The sequence below is a fragment of the Peromyscus leucopus genome, chromosome 11, assembly GCF_004664715.2.
Source record: "Peromyscus leucopus breed LL Stock chromosome 11, UCI_PerLeu_2.1, whole genome shotgun sequence".
Lineage (NCBI taxonomy): Eukaryota > Metazoa > Chordata > Mammalia > Rodentia > Cricetidae > Peromyscus > Peromyscus leucopus.
In genome coordinates this window covers 6,289,048-6,298,343 of record NC_051072.1, presented here as the reverse complement: position 1 = coordinate 6,298,343, position 9,296 = coordinate 6,289,048, and the positions used below count along the sequence as shown (strand labels likewise).

Here is a 9,296-nt window from a genome sequence, read left to right as displayed (position 1 = left end):
GTTGAGAGCTATCTGTATCCAGTTTCTGGCTATTATAAATAAAGCTGCTATGAATGAACATAGTTGAGCAAGTGTCCTTGTGGTAGGCTGGAGTGTTCTTTGGGTATATGCATGCCCAAGAGTGGTATTGCTGGGTCTTGAGGTAGGTTGATTCCCATGTTGATTTCCATAGTGGCTGTACAACTTTCCACTCCCACCAGCAATGGAGAGATGTGTTTCCTTTGCTCCATATCCTTGCCAGCATGAGCTGTCACTTGTGGTTTTGATCTTAGCCATTCTTAACAGATCTAAGATGGAATATCAATGTAGTTTTGATTTTAATTTCCCTGATGGTTAAGGATGTTGAACATTTCTTTAGGTGTTTCTCAGCCATTTAAGATTCTTCAGCTGTGAATTCTCTGTTCAGATATGTCCCCCATTTTTTAATTCGATTGCTTCATTTTTTGCTATCTAGTTTCTTGAGTTCTTTATATATTTTGGACATGAGACCTTTATTGGACATGGAGTTGGTAAAAATCTTTTTCCATTCTGTAGGCTGCTGCTTTGTCTAGATGATGATATCCTGTTGTGGATAATCTTTTTATACACTGTAAACATGTGGCTCTGCCTAAGGCACCTTCTGATTGGTTTGATAAAGAGCTGAATGGCCAATAGCTAGGCAGGAGAGAATAGGTAGGATTCCTGGGGAGAGAAACTGTGGACACAAGAGAGGAGGAGAGACGCAGCAAAACACAGAACAAGGCAGACATACAGAATGGGAGTGAAGTAAAAGCTATGTGGCAGAACATAGATTAATGAAAACAGGTTAATCTAAGTTACAAGAGCTAGTTCAGAACAAGCCTAAGCTAAAGCTTTCTTAATTAATAATAAGTCTCCATGTCATTATTTGTGGGCTGGCAGCCCAGAGGAGAAACTACTACTGCAGTATCCTTTGCTGTGCAGAAGCTTTTCAGTTTCATGAGGTTTCATTTAGTAATTGCTGATCTTCAGTGCCTGTGCTACCAGTGATCTGTCCAGGGAGTTGTCCCCTGTGCTAATGTGTTCACGGCTATTCTCCACTTTCTTTTCTATCAGGCTCAGTGTATTTTGGTTTTCTGTAGAGGTCTTTGATCCACTTGGACTTGAGTTTGTGCAGGATAATAAATATGGATATATTTGCATTCTTCTCTATGCAGACATCCAGGTAGACCAGGGGCAATATCTTCCTCATTGACGTGAGTGTGTGTGTGTGTGTGTGTGTGTGTGTGTGTGTGTGTTGTATGTGTGTAAAAATGAATACATATTGAAGAATAGATTGTGAGAATATGAACTTAAATTTTAGAATATTGTGGTAGTTTGAATGCCATTAGCCTCCATGAGTTCATAGGGAGTAGCACTATTAAGAGGTATAGCTTCACTGGAGTAGTTATGGCCTTCTTGGAGGAAATATGTCACTATGGGGGTGGGCTTTCAGGTCTCATCTATGTTCAAGCCACGCCCAGTGTCTCAATCTACTTCCTGTTGCCTTCTGATCAAAATGTAGCCAGCACCATGTCTGTCTGCATGCCACCATGCTCCCCACCATGATAATAATGGACTGAACTCTGAACTGCCAACTGTAAGCTGCCATCTCTTAAATTAAATGTTTTCCTTTATGGAGTTGCCATGGTCATGGTGTCTCTTCACAGCAATGGAAACCCTAACTAAGACAAATATAAAACAGCCTCAAGCTTTCATTTTTGTTTGTTCCTCACTTTCATTTTAAATAAGTTTTTTTTTGTGTGTGTGTGTGTGTGTGAAGATGCAAGCAGGCTCAGTATAATCAAAAGACAGAGAACAGAGGCATGCCTCTTCTGCAGGATACAAATGTATCTTAGTCTCAAACACACATTTTACCATGTCTGCAAAGAACTTTCATTCATTTAGTATTCATCAATTATGTAATAAAATGAGTTCACTGCTTTGTAACAACCTATTCAAAGCAATGGTATTGGAATTATTATGTGCATGCATATTTTTGTGAATATTTGTACATTTTCATGTGTGTGCCGGTACATGTGGAGAGCAGAAGTCAATGTCAGGTATCTTTCTGAAGCACACAGGGGTCTTTCTAGAAAGGATCTTGAATTAAACCTGGAGGTCACCGATTCATTTAACCTGGATACCCAACAAGTTCCAGGGATTTCCCTGTCACTGCACCCCAGTACTGAAATTACAGGTGTGAGCAGTTGTGCGTGGCTCTTTTCAATGTAGCTGCTGAGGGTTGAGTTCGGATCCTCATTCTTTCAGAGCAAACGCCATACTGAGTGAACCACCTCCTCAGCCCTGAAATTATTCCTCCATTCTATTAATGAACTCTTGAACAGTTGTCGAGGGAGTAGACATTTGGAAAAAGTCAAGAAGGATCCTAAAAAGTAGCTTTCATGCCACGAAAGAGTAGAAAGACAACCCATAAAATGGTAGAAAATCTGTATCTGATAAGAAGGTGTATCCAGACTACGTTAATAATGTTTTCACTTCAACAATAAAAAAAAAAAAAAGTTTTAAAAAAATGAGTAAAGGGGCAGAACAGACATTTCACCAGAAAAATAACAAATGGCCAATAAATACAAGAAAAAGTATTCAGAATCCTAGTCATTAGGGAAATGCAAGTAAAATCAGAACCAAGACGAGATACACCTTTACACTTGTTAGGCTGTCTAAAGGAGACAGTCACAAGTGTGGGTGTGTGCAGCTTCCTTTCTGCTGCTGTAATTAAAAGCACCCAAATCAAAAGGAACATGGGGGGCATAGGGTTTATCTGGCTTATAATTACAGCCTATCACTGCAGGGAAATTCAGAGGTGGGAGCTTGAGACAGATGAGACAGCGTCTGTCCACATCTGTCACCATCACTTCCACAGTCAAGAGTAGAAAGAAATGGATGCACCCCTGCAGTCTGCTCTATCTGCCTGCCGGCCTTATTCTCACTTATACATGTATTTCAGGGCCTGACCTGGGGGAAATGCAGCCCACGGTGGACTGGGACTTCATACATCAAATGGCAGTCAAGACAATCCCCCAAAGACATGCCTAGAACCAGCTGTTCAAGATGACTCACCAATTGTCTCTTTCTAGGTGATGACAGGTTGTGCCAGGCTGACGGAACCAACCAGCACAGTGAGGATGTGGAAAAATGGAAGCCCTCATACACTGATACTGTAAAGCTAAAACGACACAGCTGTTTTGGAAAGAAAGGTATTTGGAAGTTCCTCTAGATGTTAAAAGCATCATACAACCCAACAATTCTGCTCCTAGGCACAGACTTTAAAATATTGAAAACAATGTACACGAGAAGTTACACACAGATATTCATGGAAACACTTGAAATAACAACCAAATAGTGGAAGCCGCTCAACTGCCCACCAACTGCTGAACAGATCAATAAAACATGGTATGTCACACAAGAGATCTGTCCATTAAAAGCAGTAAAGCACTGATTCATGTCAATGCAAACACAATCCCTGAAACTTGATTTGTAAAGGAAATCAGTTATGAAAGGCCATACTGAATGATCCTCCCTACATGAAATATCCAGAATAGACAGATCTATTAGATAGGAGGTAGATCTATGCTTGCCAGAGGATCAGGATAAATCAGGGATAGATAATACTGAGTTATCACTCATGGATATAAGATTACTTTTTGTGGTAGTTAACATGTTCTAAAATTAGATAGCAATGGCAGTTCTAAAGCTTTATGAATTCACTAAAATCTACTGGATTATATACATCACAAAATTGAATTTATCAGCATACAATCTAACACTACAGCTGTTATTCTTAAATCCCTTCAAATTTTTAAGTAGGAAACAATATCTAGCAAATAATAATCTTTATCTGTATTGTTGGCACCCCAAACAGAAGCCTAGAAGAAAACGTGTACCACAGTTTTAGAGCATCCTTGAACATCTGTGGCATACCCTTTTCAGCACCATGGACAGATCCTCCAAGAGCTGCCATACTTTAGGAACAAGCAAGTGAATGGCTAACCAAGGTCTGCTATAGTTTTCTAAAAGTGACACTTCTATTATAGTTTTGTTATTACTAGCACTTCTATATGTTATGGTATTCATGATTGACTTATGTACATTTTGTGAGCACCTGCATAGAAACACAGTATCTGCTATACTACCTTGTTAATGTATTTATTTAACAAACATATGTAACTGACTCATTACCTCTATTAGGGTCATTTTCTCATCCAAAACATGGTGAATACTTGCATACACATATAACTCATATTACTTATGATCAATGAAGTGTTTTTATTACTGAATTCCTGAACAAGTCATTAGGCAATTTATTTTCTTTAGGAAATCATCTATGACAGTAGAAGCCCAGACCTGTATCCTGGATGTACTCAAGGATTAAGATCGACTCAACTGAAACCCTTTGTGGCCAGAATGAGATTCTTGAGCATGCTTCAGATTGATGCAATTTCTCAAGAAATGGACTAGTTTCTAGAGGACATGAAGAAAATTGCCAACTGTGCATCTGATCTTTTATTCTCTGGAATTTGGACCCAATCTGCAAATTCCACTCCCTTACACATAATTCTATGTGATCATTACTGTCAACAAAGTTTAAGAGGTATGCCGATTCTACTCCCATAAAATGTTGTTTATAATTCTGTAAGATTTATCACTTCAAAATGAGAAACTGTATGTAAGGAAGACAGGTACCTCAGCAGTTAAATGTGTTCTCTGAGCTTGCTACTCTTGCATAGGACCTAAGATACTTTCCCACCACCTAAAATGGGGCAGCTCACAATAGACTATAACACTTGCTCCAGGATACCTAATGCCCTTTTCTGGTTGCCATGGGCACTTGTATGATGTGTACACACACACACACACACACACACACACACAACAACACACATGCACACACAAATTGAATCTTAAGAAAGGAAGAAATTGTATATTAAAGTTCTATAAATAAAGAGAAAAAACTGTGTAAAATTATGTAATGTCTCTGACCTTCACAATCCCACCCATGCAGTTAGGTAGAGAAATGGACAAGATGGTCTTCAGTGAGCTAACTAAATGTTTACAATCCCCCTACCCCAGTGGTGGTTTGACAGGTATGGCCCCCAGACTCATGTGTTTGAATGCTTGGTCCATAGGGAGTGGCGCTCTTAGGAGGTGTGACCTTGATGGAGTAGGTGTGGCCTTGCTGGGGGAAGTGTGTCACTGTGGGGGTAGGCTTTGAAATCTCAGCCACTCTCTTCCTGCTGCCTGTGTATCAAGATGTAGAACTCTCAGCTCTTTCTCCAGTACCATGTCTGTGTGAATGCCACCATGTTTCCTGCCATGATGATAATGGACTAAACCTCTGAAACTATAAGCCAGCCCCAATTAAATGTTTCCTTTCTAAGAGTTGCTGTGGTTATGGTGTCTCTTCACAGCAATAAAACCTAAAGACAGAGACTGAGGTATTGCTGTGATAGGCCTGACCATGCTTTTGTTTGGAGAAACATGGACTTGAAGTTTGGACTCGAAAAGCAATTCAACCCTTTGAGTGGGGCTTAATGGGCCATCCTAGTAGGAACATGGGAGACGGTGGTGCTGAGCGTGATTTGAACTGCGGGTGCCTGAATCAAGAGGCACCTTGATCAAGAATGTTAGTATGTGGCTTAGAGACTATTCTTGTGATATTTTGGTGAAGAATGTGGCTGTTTTATGCCCTTGTCTGAAAAAAATCTGCCTGAGCCTAAATTGAAGAGTTTTGTATTAATTCAGTTGGCAGAGGAAATCTCACAACAGCATATTGACTTTGTCATGTGGTTATTAGTGTTCATGCTTATACAGATTGATAAGGAAAAGGAGCAAGCTGAGCTAGGAGAACGCCTCGAACTGTACATTTTGTATTTCTCCTAACTAACTTGTTCCTTTTCCTTATCAATCTGCATAAGCAACAAAATGTATAGTTCAAGGAGAAAGGGGGCACTAGGAAGTGGAATGAGGATAAATCCTGTGTTCTCAGAGATAAAGAAATTAAAGAAAAGTCTGATGTTAAAAGGAATAAAGGAAGTGGTGACCTCAGGGCAAGATCCAACTTGTGAAAAGGAATTAAAGAAAAGCACAAAGCCAGGTGTGGCTGTAATTCCAGCACTTCAGAGGCAGAGGCAGGCCGATCTCTGAGTTCAAGGCTAACCTGGTCTACAGAGAGAGTTCCAAGACAGCCAAGCTTAGGCAGTGAGGGAAACCATCTAAAATAGAAAGCTAATGAAGATGTAACTGAATGAGGGGGCCATGTTCCAGCCCCAGCAATAAGCAGAACTTGGCAGCTTTGGCCACATGGTTCTGGCTTTAGAGTCAAGGCTAGAAGAAAGGGATTATGAAATCTCCCTCTACAACTAAGGAAAGCTGCTGAGACCAGACATGTACTGGGGTGTTCCTACATGGAGGCCTAGAAAGGCCATTGTGTGAAGCTGTGAAGGTGAAGCCTAGAATGCCTTGGATAATCTAAAGTTTCGAGATGCCAGAGCTGCTGGGAAGAGCTAAGGGAGTGGAACCAGCCTAAGAGAAAGAAGTGTGTTGCAGTCAACAAAGATGAATGGAGTTGATGATCTGAAGAGCATTTTGAAATCAGACATAGAGATACAGTTTGGAGTTTGTCCAGCTGATTTTTAGTCTTGCTTTGGTCCAGTATTTCCTCACTATGCTCCCTTTTGGAATTCTAAATTTGTCCTGTGCCACCATAGGTTAGAAGTATGTGATCTGCATTTTCATTTGGATTTTACAGGGGATTACAGTTAAGAGATTGCATGAATCTCAGAAGAGACTGGATTTTGGACTTTTAAGCAAATTTGAGACTGTGACAGACTATGGGGACTTGAAGTTGGACTGAATGCATTTCTGCATTATGTTATGGCTACAAACCTAGGGCGGCCTATAGTTGTTTGTTATTTACTCTTTACTCTTTTGGCTTTTTGGGGGGCCCACCACCCAGCTCCCAAATAATTCACAAGGGGGTGTATTCTTTCTTATGAATGCCCAGCCTTAGCTTGGCTTGATGCTAGCCAGCTTTTAACTTAAATTATCCCATCTACCTTTTGCCTCTGGGCTTTTTCCTTTTCTTACTTCTGTATATCTTTCTGTGGCTGGCTGTGTGGCTGTGTGGCTGGCCCCTAGCACCCTCCTCTCCTTTTCTTGCTCCTTCTATTTATCCTTTCTACCTGCTAGCCCTGCCTATCCTTTCTCCTGCCTTGCTATCAGCTGTTCAGCTCTTTATTAGACCAATTAAGTGTTTTAGACAGGCAAAGTAACACAGCTTCACAGAGTTAAACAAATGCAACATAAAAGAATGCACTACGCCGGGCGTTGGTGGCGCACGCCTTTAATCCCAGCACTCGGGAGGCAGAGCCAGGCGGATCTCTGTGAGTTCGAGGCCAGCCTGGGCTACCAAGTGAGCTCCAGGAAAGGCGCAAAGCTACACAGAGAAACCCTGTCTCGAAAAACCAAAAAAAAAAAAGAATGCACTACATCTTTGCACTATTAAACAAATGTTCCACAGCATAAACAAATGTAACACATGTTAAAATAATATTCCACAACAGTGGCCAGAGTGTGAAGTGTGGTAGTTTGAATAGGAATGGCCCCATTGACTCATGTATTTGAATACTTGGCCTATAAGGAGTTGCACTATTAGGACTATGGCCTTGTTAGAGTAGATGAGGCCTTGTTGGAGAAAGTGTACCATTGTGGGGGCAAGCTTTGAAGTCTCATATGCTCAAGCTACACCAATGGTGGCTTACCAATGTCTTACCTGCTGCTATGTCCTGGCGGTGGATCAAGATGTAGATCTTTCAGCTCCTTCTCCAGCACCATGTCTGCCTGAAGTCCTGCCATGATGATAATAGACTAAACCTCTGAACTGTAAGACAGCCCATCAGTGTTTTATTTATATAGAGCGATATCCACAGCACTGTCCACTTTCTTCATTTTAGCAATAGGAAGGCTCTTAACTAAACAGGTGTAAGTGTTACATGTCACAACACAATTAATCCCAGAGCAGGCAGGCAGATTCTGTGAGTATTAAGAGGCATAGTCTGAGTCTATCATATTTGAGTTCCAAGGCTATATCAAGTATCTTATCATCTGAGAAGATTACACTATCTGTCTTTACTCCATCAACCGACCTGCAGAAAAACCCACAAACCTGAGAAATAAAAATAGAAGCACTTAGAATCTTGTCAAGAGTGACCAATTGACAGCGCAGCCTGGACAGGGTCCTAGATGGTTTCAGAGCTGTCTTCAAAGACTAAGGAGACTATCATGCAGGCCATAGAAGCAAGGATGTTTGGCACAGTCATGTTCTTTCTGGGGCTGGCGTGGGGAGTATGTTTCTGCTCTTTTCTAGTTCTTAGAGATTCCAGCACCCATTGCCTCTTCCTCTATCTTCAAAGCTAGTGATGCTTCCATAGCTCACAGTGTCCACTGACGCAGGAACTCTTGTTCCTGCTTCTGTCTTTATGGGCCTTCCCATCACACCAGGGCCACCTGGAGAGGCCTGATGAATGGCCTTCCTTCAAGGTCAGAGTACCGATCCATCAGTCTTACCTGTACTTGAATTCTCTTTTGCCATTTAACCAAAGTCTTCAGGGATTCTGGGATGACACAGACCCCTCTGTACCTGGAATGTTACTCAGCCAGTCACAGGATTCCACTCATTCTACTATATTTACATGGAAATGTAAATACAGATTAAAGCATAGCTTCATGTTTTTAATGACAATTCAAAAATTACCGTACAGTTGTCCAAATCCATAGACTTTATCTTCTTTTATTTAAATAAACAGACATAAGCTTACCGGACTCAACAGTCCCCCCCCCAAAAAAAAAGTAGAAATATAAAGAAACTGTACAATATTACAAACCAGTGGTTGTTTGTGTATATATAAATACAGTTGTGTGTATATATAAACACACACGATACTTATTTTATTTTTGTTTTTATATCCTGACCAAAGTTTCCCCTCCCTCCTCTCCTCTCAGTCCCCCCTCCACACACTTCCCCTTTGCCCTCCATCCACTCTTCTGTTTCTCTTCAGACAGGGACAGGCCTCCCATGGATATCAGCCAGCCATGGTATATCAAGTTGCAGTGAGACTAGGCACCCCCTCTTCTGTTAAGACTGGATGAGACAATCCAGTAGGAGGAAAGGGTCCCAGAGGCAGGTAACAGAGTCAGAGACAGCCCCTGTTCCCACTGTTAGGGGTCTCACAAGAAGACAAAGTTATAAATCTGGAACATCTGTACACATCTGTAGCAGA

At 41.1% G+C, this 9,296-nt stretch overlaps 1 long non-coding RNA gene across 1 annotated transcript; it reads left to right on the top strand.

Moving 5' to 3' along the window:
* The first annotated feature begins 3,044 nt into the window (after nt 1–3,044).
* LOC119088750 lies at nt 3,045–4,846 on the top strand. The gene is made up of 3 exons (XR_005092470.1): nt 3,045–3,215; nt 3,881–4,013; nt 4,333–4,846. It is a non-coding gene; the product is annotated as an uncharacterized LOC119088750 (long non-coding RNA).
* Nucleotides 4,847–9,296: the final 4,450 nt, after the last annotated feature.